Genomic DNA, 12,253 nt, shown 5'->3' with positions numbered 1-12,253 from the left:
TTTACATGATGTGAAAGATCACATAAAATGCAGAAATCTTTTGGTAAGGAAACATCTGGAACGTGGGGTGAAATCTGTCTGAATGCAGTCATTAGTCTGTTGAAAATAATGGACACGAGTAAGTTAACTCCATTGGTTTCAGTTGGTCTACTCTGAGTATGGCTTGGGTGGACACAATCCAATAGCAACAGCTGAAAAGAATAGCAGTAGTAATAGACTTACAGAGTAACAAACCAAATAGCAGCAGGCAGAGTAAAATGCACTATATCAGAATAGAAGAATGGTGATGAGTCAAACCTTTGGAAAGTGTTGGATATTTCAGGGCCAGCTGTACCACTAGTCAGAGTAAGGTGGGTGCCTCAGGTGACATGAAAGGGCAACAAACTTGAATTTATTTATAATTATTTTATTTTTACCGCTGAGGGGGGATTTTCTGCTTCAGATGCCAGAATAACTTGACCTGTCTTGAGTACTGTATACCTTGACTTGGGAAGGGATACCATTTGCCGTTCTGCCTCAGGCAGCAAAATGTATTGGACTGGTGCCAAAATGTTAGGACAAAGACTTGGGCAGGGTTAGCCTAACCAGCCCCGACAGCAAAGCCTTGTGCTACAACTTCCACTTGTGCAATGGGGAGTTTCCCCCTCCCCCCCTGCACCCCCCCCACAAAAATTGGCTTGCAGGACCAACAGAACCTCCAGAACAACATGGGGGGCAGTGGGGGGATTGTTCTATCTGGCAAGCTGCAATACTTGCACACTTGCACAGACAGAAGGACTGGAAGAGTGTGATGTTGAATTCCAACCTTTGAGCTAGATGCAAAAAGGAGGGGGGAAATCACCCAAACACTGTAATTTCCAAAACTGACATTGCAAATGCAAATTTTAAGTCCTATGCTTCAACACATTAATATAATTCTGAAAAACAATATTTCCCTCTATATATTGCCACATACAAAAAAAAATGTTCCATTTGGAGAAATAGCAAGCTAGCTGTTAATTTCCCCAAAGAAAATAAGTTATTATGAATGTTTCAGTCTTCCTGCAGTTCCTCGCACTTGAGTTTAGAGCTGTCAAATCAGCAGACACATTCCAGAGAAGGGAGATTTAGAAAAAGAAAAGCAGGGATTTAATATCACATTAAGGAGCTATTTACCCAAACAGTGAGATGGCTTCTTAAAATTGACAGGAAGCACCTCGTCACTATAAATACACAACCTGTTATGTTTGCCTGCCCTCTAAGCCTATGTGACTTTTGAGTAGGGATGGGGGAGAAATCTGGTTCAGTTTGTATTAAAGGTGATCCTGCCACTTCTGCCTAAACAATATATGAAATGAAATGCAGCCCTGCTTTGAAATCCACAGCCTTCCACAAATTTTGCAATATCGTTCTTCAATTAATGAAATGCAACACTAGTGTATGGATATGTTTATGCACAAGTGAGCATGAAGGTGCATATATTCTTGAAAATCATGCAAGTCATTTGGAGAAATGGCTGTGCAATAGTGGGTATATCTTGCAAAATTGAATACAAATATGTGTGTATTAAGAGAAATTGTCACTAAAATGTTGGTGAATTTTCACAAAGAAGTTCTTTTATATATTTTATGTTTTTAAAATTGCAAACTAATGTGGAGAACTGAACTTAAGACTGGGGAAAACAGGAAACAGAGAGAAACAAAAATGGGCATATTCAACCTCCTTACTTCTAAAAGCCAGAACAGAAGCTTCGGAGTTTCTCAATTATTCTTATTGTAAAGAGTCCCTGAGATGCTTCCTAAACCCAGGGAGCACAGTACTGTCAACAGCGTAAGGGAGACTGGAGTATTACTATTTGTAAGTCTGTGGCTTGGCTGAGACTGTGCGCAAATGCCGCTTGGTGTTTACAAACTGATGATTACAGTCTAATTGGAAATAGATTTCTCTCTCTCAGATGCATCTTATGTTTCTTCTTTACAGCACCTGCAATAAACATGTTGTTGGCAGGTTCAGCCGATACGTCTCTTTCACCGACTCTGCAACACTTTGCTTTTTGCATGGTTTACCTTTCTCTTTTTTCTGTGGGGACAAACAGAATGCTGTTGTGTGCCCGAGATGCCAAATGGAATGTCGGCAAAGGTATTCCTTTTGAAAGTGGTACTTGAGGGAAAGTCCCTTTCCCTTCTCTTCCCCGTCCCTGTTATTGGAAGTTCACATGATCCATTACCTTCTACTGAGCAGGTAAAAGGAGTTGATAGAAGTACTATAACAGGTAAGCCAATAAATAATGTGTACATTCCTTTAGGGCACTATGAAAGCTTCACCGCTTAGAACTTCCAAATCCATCTTGTATATCTCATGCAATCTTTCAGATGAGGTGCCTCTTAAACCAAGAGCTGAGGGGCTTAGAATCCCTTAAAATAACTTCCCAGATGCCAGCCCGCAGCATGCTGGCTAAAGTCCAGTTCAGCCTTCAGGTGCAAACATCTTCCTGCATCGCCTTTGCTGTCGTATGTCATCCTTACCTCGACTCTGTTTAAGAGCTTGAGGCTTAGTCATGGTGGATCTCCTGGAAACACTTTAAAATCACCAAGTATATTGCAGAATAGGTCTTCTACTACACTTTGCAATGTCAAATCACTTTAAGAAAGAAAAAAAAGACTATAAGGGCCAAAAGCAACCTTGGCTCATAAGGCAGGAGTCCAGTCTCTTGATCATTTTGGTTATTTATTTACTTTCAAGTTGTACAATGTATTTTTTTGAGGTGTGGCAACCAGAATTGCACCCAGTATTTCAGTAATATCAATGTTTCTTGGTATGCCTGCAAAAGCCTTTCAAAAGGCAATCTGTGTCATTAAGAGCCCCACATAATTTGAGCACAGCATAACACAATACACATTCAATAACATATGTTACTTCTGTTATTAGGAAGAGAGCACACCCAACTGAATCTGTGTATAGTTCTTCAGCTAAAGTGTTAAACCGTGTATATATTACTTTGGGTTTGCAGCTAGAAAAAACATTCTGTCACTGCCAGCTTTTTTTCCTGAGTCTAATTTATCAAATCTGGTGTTTCTTCAGCTTCACATATTCTGTACCTCTGTTCCTGATCCTCCACCTCCACCCCAGCACTCTCTTCCACATCCCAGCATGTGTTTCTGTTACTACTAAACAAGTTCATTTTCAAAAGGTCCCTTGATGCCGGGCTTCTTTCTCAAATGGCCATGCCAGAGCAGGTGTATGTCCTAGCAAATCAGCAGGCGGTAAATGAAACAGGGTAAAAATAAATAAATCTATTTCTGTATTTCTGATCAGCAGTCACTTTCATATATATAAAGCAGGCATGCATGTGTGACAAGACTCATTATCCATAAATCACTGGTTTGACTATCATTAATTTTCCCTGGTTACAAAGCTACAACAGGTTTCTGCACCCTCATTAGCTCAGCGCTGACACAAGCTGGAAGAAATACCACCTGCTGCGCTTCAAGGGACCTGCAGCATCTTTGAATCAGAGACTTTCTTCCTTAAAGTCATGTAGAGCAATGATGCTTGTTTATATTGTGTTCTTACTCAAAAGATCAAGCTGTCATGTGTCACACTGGGATGCATTGATTTTGCACTTTTGTAAAAAGCACAGCACCTCCTTCCTTCTAACTTTTATTTTAAGCTTTAGAATTAGGCAAATGCCAGCAATTCATGAAGAAAGTATAAGACTCTTTCATTCAAATCATACTCCAAGCAACCTGACCCATTTGCATAATCTCTAAAAGAAGTGATTTCATGTTGTATATGTTCTCCATTTGACTTGTCTACCAGGAAACCCATGCTCATCTGCTATGGATGAGTGGTAGTAGCATGGAGAAGAGGATTGTGGGCATGTTTTAATCAAAGGCTCGTGCGGGACACCAGGCCAAGAGTTGGGTCTCACCATTCCTCCTAGAAGAAACACAGAACATCCTGCATCTTCAAAGTGCAGAATGGAATTAATAGCATTGGGCCATCTTTTCAGGTGAATTTGTGTCATGAGCCTGTCCCATAACACAACGAGAGTAGCTCTTACTTGATAGTAAGAAATACATCTTTATTTAGGCTAATAATGGTACAGGCTCAGCAGCAAGGTCCAGAAGTTGAGCAAAGCAAGAGAGGAAGAACTGAATAGAAGTGATGAAGATGTCCCAGCGGTTGCCAAGCTTTTAAAGATGAGACAGGGCAAGCTCACTGTCAAGATAGTCTTACCTTATGAGATTGCCACATGTGCAAATGTGCGTTCCATCAGGCCTGGTGCATCTAATTCCACCTGGGGAGGCAGTGCCTACTTCTCAGTGGCAGCATAGTGTCTTTTCTCTCTGACCCCAGCTCCTCCACCAGCTCTTCCTGCTCAGCCCTTCCCATTGGACTGGTCAACGTTTTCCCTGCTCCCCAATAAGGCTCTGCAGAGGACTAGGAAGGGAGAGAGATGTGTGTGCCACAGAGCCAATCCTACACCTCCTAAACTAGTCCTCTGCCCACAGGCATAGTGGAGAATGCTGTCCTGTTGCCAAAGGCAGATTCAACTCTCTCTCTTTTATGTACCGATGGATTATTCTGATTATCAATGGGAGCTGACTTTCTCTTCCCCCCTTCTTTTTGCAATAGTAAATCAACAACACCATTGCAACACACGCGCACACATGATTAAAAAGAAAATGTGGTTAACCACCCTATCATTTACAATCCAATTCATATGAAAAAATCTGACTTTAAAACAGGCAATTAGTTCACAGCAACGGCTATAGCGCTGAAGGGAAATCACATCCACTTCCCTCCTATCTTCTGCTCTTGTTCCTCCAGAAGCAGTTGCCAGATGGCGCTGTGACACACATTTCCTAGTATTGATGATAAAATGATGGATGCTCCCTCTGCTACCTACGGAGTACATGAAGACTTATATTAGCCCAAAATGAATAGCACCGTGTCAGCTGAGGGCAAGTATTTATTTCTAGTAAGTTGCCGTTATTTTCTGCCATGTTGTCATATTATCTGCAGGGCCAGCAGCTACCTGTCTAATAGGTGAATCACTGTGTCTACTGCTCTCTGTGAGTTGAGTTATACCTCTTGGGCTTGGGCTCACTCCTCCTACTGTTCTTACTGATCACACTTCACATCAAATATTTCTAACACCTGGGCCTGGAGCTTTCTGTCACTTTTCATTTCACATCATCATTTGCATCTGTGAAGCACAAACGGCAGCAAAGCCCACTATACTTTGTGGCAAAGCTGATGAGGGCAATGGAGAAACCTGGTATAGGCAGAGATTCACCACAGCTGCCATCTTTCAGAACACTGCCAGCAGGGCTAAAAGGGGTCCCTCACACAGTCCAGTTCCTTGCCCTAACCCTGTAAGCTGCTTTCACTGCTAGTACAATACAGCACATTGGAAAGCTCATACGTGAATCATGTTCCTGGGCTTGAAACAATATCCCAATGATGTACTGAATTTCTTGAAGATTTAGTTTGGTCTGTCTTTTTAAGCAAACCAGCCTGGTACACACTTCCTAGACCAATACAGGGCTCGGAATGCAGTCATCGTTCAGTTTTTGCACTTCTTTGAATTTTGCAACCAAGTTCTAAGCTTAAAAATCCCTACCAAAATAAATATTAAAATGTATAATCTTCTTTGAAAGCCATCCAAGTTGGTGGTCATTACTATGGGAGTGAGTTCCATAGGTTAACTGTGCACTATGTGAAGAAGTATTAATATTCCAGATTTTAGCTTCCCTGGATGAACCTTTCCACAGATCTGGAATGGCCTTTCTTACAGTCTTAAAAGCACAGTGTTGTTGTTGTTTTTCTTTCAGAGAGGCACACATCTGAAGCAGAGAAGTATTGAAGCCTTTCCCTTGCAATTCCAGTTTACACTGCAGTTCCTCTCCCCCAGAACTTGCTTTGGCCCGCGCAGCATTCCAAAGCCTCTGGGTTTTCCTTTCCACTGAAGGGAAAGTTCAGTGGGTAATTTGAAGGAAGGAAAAGATGGGTGGTACAGAAAGCATAAAGCATAATGTTACCAGGTGCCCCCATTTCCCAGGGACAGTCCCCGGATTTACAAATCAGTCCCCATATAAAATCAATTGAAGTTGAAAAGTGTCCCCGGATTCATTGAAAAAGATCTGGTAACCGTAATAAAGCAGCCCTCCCCCACCCCACTTCTGGCTCAAAATTTTCCCCTCCCAGAGTTGTTTTGCTCTACAAAAAGCAGATTCAGGAAACATATTCACATGCAAAGTGCACAAGCAGCTAGCTAACATGTCGCCTTAGATAGAATAAACACTGCTGTCTGTCTGACCTTGAAACTTGAGAAATTCCCAATCTCCTCTATAGCTGACAGGAAATACAAGAAAGAAGAAGCAGGTTTCTACTTCCCTTGTCATCTTTAAAGTGACAATCCATTTGATGGGTGTCACGTTTTCGTCTCCCTAGCTAAATCTCGGTGTTTGCGGGGAGTGAACTCGGTGAGCAAAACTAGTTTGCCTAGTGTAAATAAGAAGAAAGGGGGCATCACATGAAGTGTGTGTTTTCGAACAGGAGAATACAGGGTGAGGATATAAAGGAAGAAGGAGCTGAAAGTGAATTGCAATACTAGGGGAAATGGATCAGAGATTACTTCTTTCAAGGGACTCATCTAGGTAAGTGTAAAGCATGCTCCGGCACAGCGGCTTCCTGTTGTAGCAGCTCTCCTAAATAAGAGTCCTTTACAAGTGGCTGTGGGAGAATATATACACGTGACATATATGAACATAGGAACATAAGACGGGTCTTGCTGGATCACACCCAAAGTCCCAGTGGTTTAGAACTCAACAGCGGCCAAGCAAATGTCACAAACAAGCAAAGTCACAAACAAGATAGGAAGGCAGCAGTCCTCTGTTGTTTGCCTCAAGCCATCGCATAGGTATACTGGTCCTAACCAAGGAGGTTCAACCTAGTTATTGTGGCAGATAAATAGAGGTTATCCTCCATCAGCTTTATTGAATCGTTTTTCAAGCTGTCAAAGCTTGGTGATTCTCCCTAACCCTGGTGGTTGTGCAACACAAGAACCCATCATAAATTTCAAAAGGTCAGGGAAGATGGCCCAAGAGATGTCATTTTCTCTGGCAGACCCCCACCCATGAACCCAGAGGTGCACCTGTCATCTTCTTTATGTCATACGCTGTCTTCCATCATATGCTGGAAACACACTTCTTTGCCCTGGCCTTTGACATCATGTGGACCTACCATACCCTTGTGACTGTAATTTATCTTAAACTGTTTTTACTACCATGTTTTAAATTGTTGTCACCTATCCTGGTACCTTATGGTGATAAATTGAAATCTCAGGATGTTGATTGATGAACCATACCCTACTGCATTGTGGGAAGTATGAGCAAGCAAGGGATCAACTGATCAAAACCTTACTAGCAAATTTACCGGGAAAATCTGAAGCCTCCCATATTAAATACCTTCTGGAGGCTAGGTCACATGATATTACAGTGACAATGGCAAGGTTTCTTTCGAAGGTCGCAAGAAACAAAGGCCATCATACTCTAAACATTAAAAAATGACTACCTCGGTCTCTTTCACCTGTTGTTTGGTTGTCTTAACTGTATTTTGTTTTGAAACTGTTTTGTAGGTCTATGGACTGCAATAAAGATATATACTACTTCCTGAAATTGAAATCATCGTCATCCTCTCATTAGCTCCTATTGGACTAACAAAAATGGAGTTCAAACATTAAGTATCAATTCAGTTTCCTTGCCATTCTGACCTACTTTAACCTGGTGCAGGGGGAGTTTTTAGCTGTTTTGCTTGTTGAAGAATGCATCCTTTCTTTAATGACATTAAGTCAAAACTATGGTAACCTTGCCAAATGCACCTTGTGTACTGCTCATTCCACCTTGCTTGTGTCTGTTCAAAACATGTGGGATCAAGGACAACGTTCAGTTTCTCAGAAATAAACAGCCACCAACTCTTCAGATCCCTTGACCTTCAGCTTCTTTGTGTTGTCTTAGAGTTTTCCTCATCCTGTGAGAGAGTTTTTTATTGACAAAAAAGAAGGCAGTGCTGCCGAGTTTATCTTCTCCATTCCAGAAATGGCACCTTCCGTCTCAGGCAGAGTTTCGTTGTTGGCTTAATTTCCTTCACTTTGGTTCTCATGTTTAGCATACAAAGAGACATTATAGATTCCCTGTCAAACAACGGAACCCACTCCAGATTTGCTTTACCGTTGTGTCAATCACTTTTAAGGAGGTGGGAGGAAATCGGGAAACAAATACTCAATGTATTTGGGCCCAATAGAAATGAATGCCCTGGCCGCATTTATTTAGCAGCAGTTATTCCTCGACTCCCACTGATGACTTTGAAAGTACAAAACACAATGTGCCATATCTTGTATTGATTTTGACTGCTAAATGTTTTATGACAAGAAGTCGCCTAGCATGAATTCTGAATAGGAGATCAATAGGATCCTTAAGATATCGTGCAATGTCTGCCTAATTAACATGCTTCCTGTTCCTTTTTCTCGGACTGCTAGCCAGTTTTCATGTGTATCTGATGAGTACCATCACTTGCTGACCTTCTATTATTATCTTCTAGATTATAGGTTCAAATTCTTATTTTTCTTATTTTATAACTCTTATTATATCAGGTAAGCGGTTCCCGAAAACTTTCTGCAACTTTATTATATGGGTCTCTTTTAAAATTTGATCTGGTAGAATATGAAACTCTCAAGCGGAGAGGGGAAATGTGTTGAATATTTAGTGAAAGTATGGCCTACAACACAAAATTATAGTATGAAATGTTCAGTGTTCCAGCCTGCCCGCCATACTTTCACCCAGGAGAGTTCATCAGTCATCTCCCTGCAGGCACTGTTTTTGGTTTCTCCATTACATTTGTTTCTAAAGATTTCTTGCATTTCTGCAAGCCCTTGTGTTCTCCCAAACCTGATGATACTCTCTAGTTAATATTTGAATGTGAAGATAGCCCATGAAACTGCAATGTGGCACCATTAAGGCAAGTACATAATTGATTTTTTGACTGTTTGGTCTGGGGTAATTTAATGGCTGAGAGAATAATTGTATCTAGAAAAGGTCTAGACTACAGATTTTCAATCTAGCTTGAATCCTGGAAATAGGTGGAGTTTTATTTGGTGGGGGTGGGGGTGGCTTCATGGCCAGGAGGGCAAATGAGAGTTGATCTCACTGACATAATCAAACCAACAAACACTATTACATTGAAATGTCACTTTATACTACTGGTGAGCACGGACTAATTCATCTGCTGAGCATGTGCAGAAAGGCTTTCCCTTACCATTGAGCAACTGCAACCTGTCTCAAGATGTGTAGAGCTGGTTACTGTTCTTTTTTAGAAATTTACATTGTAATCCTATGCATACTTATCCATTTAACTTAATGGGACTTTTCTCTGAATTGACATGCATAGAATTGTGTTGTTAAGCAACCTACACAATTGTTGGCAGCAATTGTTGGGGTTCAGGTAGGTGTATCTCACCTTTATTTCAGCAACTGTGTTACGCTGAAAGAATATATGATTCAGTGTTATTATACAGAGCGAGAATACACACACACACACACACACACACACACACACACACACACAGTCATGCTGTGCTGAAACCCCCATGGAACACAAACAACAGAATTGAGCCTTTCTTGAGTCATCTCTCCAACTCTCCAAACAAATAAGGGTTTATGCAAAATGAAATGATACTTTTTCAACAGCAGGGAGATCTCCTGTAGCAAAAAAGGCAGGAAACAACCGACTAGAGATTTAGATAATTTAATTCTCTTTCCTCTATCACTGTCTCCATGGAATCACTTCTGTCTCTCTTTTGAAACCTGAGTCTGAACATAAAAATGAAAGGTGCCTGCATGAGATATTTCCCTTCCCAGCAGCTCCAAAGATCTCTGATTAGTCCTTATTAGGTTGACCACAGCAGAGGAAAGTCCCTGTGTTCAGGGCTGGCCTCCAGTTTCATAATTTTATCATGATTCTGATTATTTCAGACATTTTGCTCAGCTGCTGAAATAATGAAAATCTTGCCTGTTGAGCTGCTAGCTGTCAAAAAAAGGGGGGGGGGACATGCCAGCAGGACTACCTTGGTCTACTCTTTCACTGACCCAGAAACAAGATATTAATTTTAAAATCAACAACCATCACCTTTTGTGCAATTGTGAACCAATCTCATCATTAAGTCAGGAAGAGAAGGGGTTTTTCATTTTTAATACTTAGGTTTCGAATTAGATAACTTTACAAAACAGAATGACAGTATAAATTATTCTGATCATAATTCTTATGCGGAACTGTTTGTGCAGTTCAGGTATAAACTCAGGGTGGATTCTCGGATAACCTTCTCTCACGCACACTCTCTCAACCCCAACCAATTATTTTTTCCAGTGACTAAATGCAGATTAAGATGATCTGCTAACTTCAGGATTTTGCACAGCTTAGCCAAATAATATGTCCAAGACACTCACCTTATATTAGACTCTTCAGATGAATCCTTTGGGTTCTTTCCCATTACTCCATGACAGTGTCCAAGCATAATTTCTCCATGTCTGGTACCAACATTTAATAAGCACATACATATAAACACACGCAAACGCTATGTTTTGAAAAACTGAAGGATTTGTTATTTTCTTTTAATTCTCTTGGTTTACACTGCTTTCATTTCCAGCTGCCTAATTTGTATTTATAGGCAGACATGGCATGTCAAATGCCCTTTAGCTACTTTCCTATGTCCCCAAGAGTCTAGAGTCGGCTCTTCAATGTACTTTCATAAACAGAGGCCAAACTCATTTGCTCACATGTGTTTTTGGGCCTCATAAAAACCTATCAGTATCACTGGCTCCCACTATCCCTAGAATCTGCTTCTGCCAATCAGCTACCACACCCTGTTGGCTCTTTGTGCCTATGCATTGGAAATGCAAGATGAAACTATGGAATTCTGTGACTTGTAAATTTATTTCGCATAAGGAGACACACATCTGACATCATATTATGGACCCTACAGCTTACTATATGTTTTTCCTTTTTCTGTGGTCTAAAAGAGAATCTGAGCCAGCACAACGTCTGACTAGGTTGGTTCAGTCAATCACCATTACATGCAGAGAGGGCAGGAAGACCATAGCTCCTGCTTCCAATGTCACAAAACCTCCACTAGTCCTGTCCCAATCTAAATATCTAAATCAGAGACGTTTCTGGAAAATAGGGACACTTGGAGGGTATGAACTGACCTGCACCCCCCCCCATCAAGAAGACTCTTACATCATCGTTCTAACTCTCATTCAGCTAGTTATGTTTCCTGCTAAGAGTTTCCCCATTATCTAGGAGCACCCTGAGGGTGGAAAAGTGGGGGGGGGCAGCAAGTGACCAGTAACTGAATCAATTCCTAGCACTATCCACTGGTGTAAATGAAAAGGAAAAATAGCTGTCAGCACAGAGAAGCGAACACAAGATAAGGTAGCAAAATTCAACAATCTTCCAAGGCTTATAGAGCAGCAGAGCACTGCAATGACATCCTGTATATTTGCGCTGCAGGGGGCTTATTTGTGATTAAAGCACCCCAGTTCCTTTGTAACAACTGCAGATTATATTGCATGTGTCAGAGAGACAGGGAGAGGAAGCCAGCCTGCTACTACCGCCTTTCCACTGTAGGGTTCTTCCCTCAAACAACATTTGTCACCATATGGGTGCCTTCAGTTCAGCATAATTTCAGCATGATGGAGACTGGCAAGAAGACTGGAGAAAGGGATGTCGTTGCATACTGTGAGCCTAAATTCCCGCTCTTTCTTCTCTTGTAGGTTAATCATCCTCAAGTGTAAGACAGAATTCCTTGTCGCTAAACAAATCGCAGGAGAAAGCTTGTAAACGCTCTCCTCTTCTTAGAAAGAAGCTCAGCTGCCACCCGCTGTGCATAATCCCACATGGCCCACTCGTCTACACTACAAAGAGCTTTGGCCATCGGTTAAATAAAATAATAAATAATAAAGAACATGGTCTGTCTTCCCTTTCAGGAAGGGATAATGCTGCAGCCCAACATGGATCTCTCACTGTTGCTTCAAGTCCTGCTCAGTCACTGTGTTGTAAGTCTTAATATGTGCCTTAATCTCTCGTCAGGGGGCTTTCTTCAGAGCCGGCAAATGTCAAGAGGCAACGGTGCATTTGGGCTGGATTTCTAATCCTCTCGTGTACATTTAATGACACCGCATTGGGGTTGTCCAGTCCCCATACATATTTGTAT

The sequence above is a fragment of the Podarcis liolepis genome (genome assembly GCF_965112155.1).
Source record: "Podarcis liolepis genome assembly, chromosome: 1".
NCBI classification, from domain to species: domain Eukaryota; kingdom Metazoa; phylum Chordata; class Lepidosauria; order Squamata; family Lacertidae; genus Podarcis; species Podarcis liolepis.
This window is presented reverse-complemented; position numbering follows the sequence as displayed.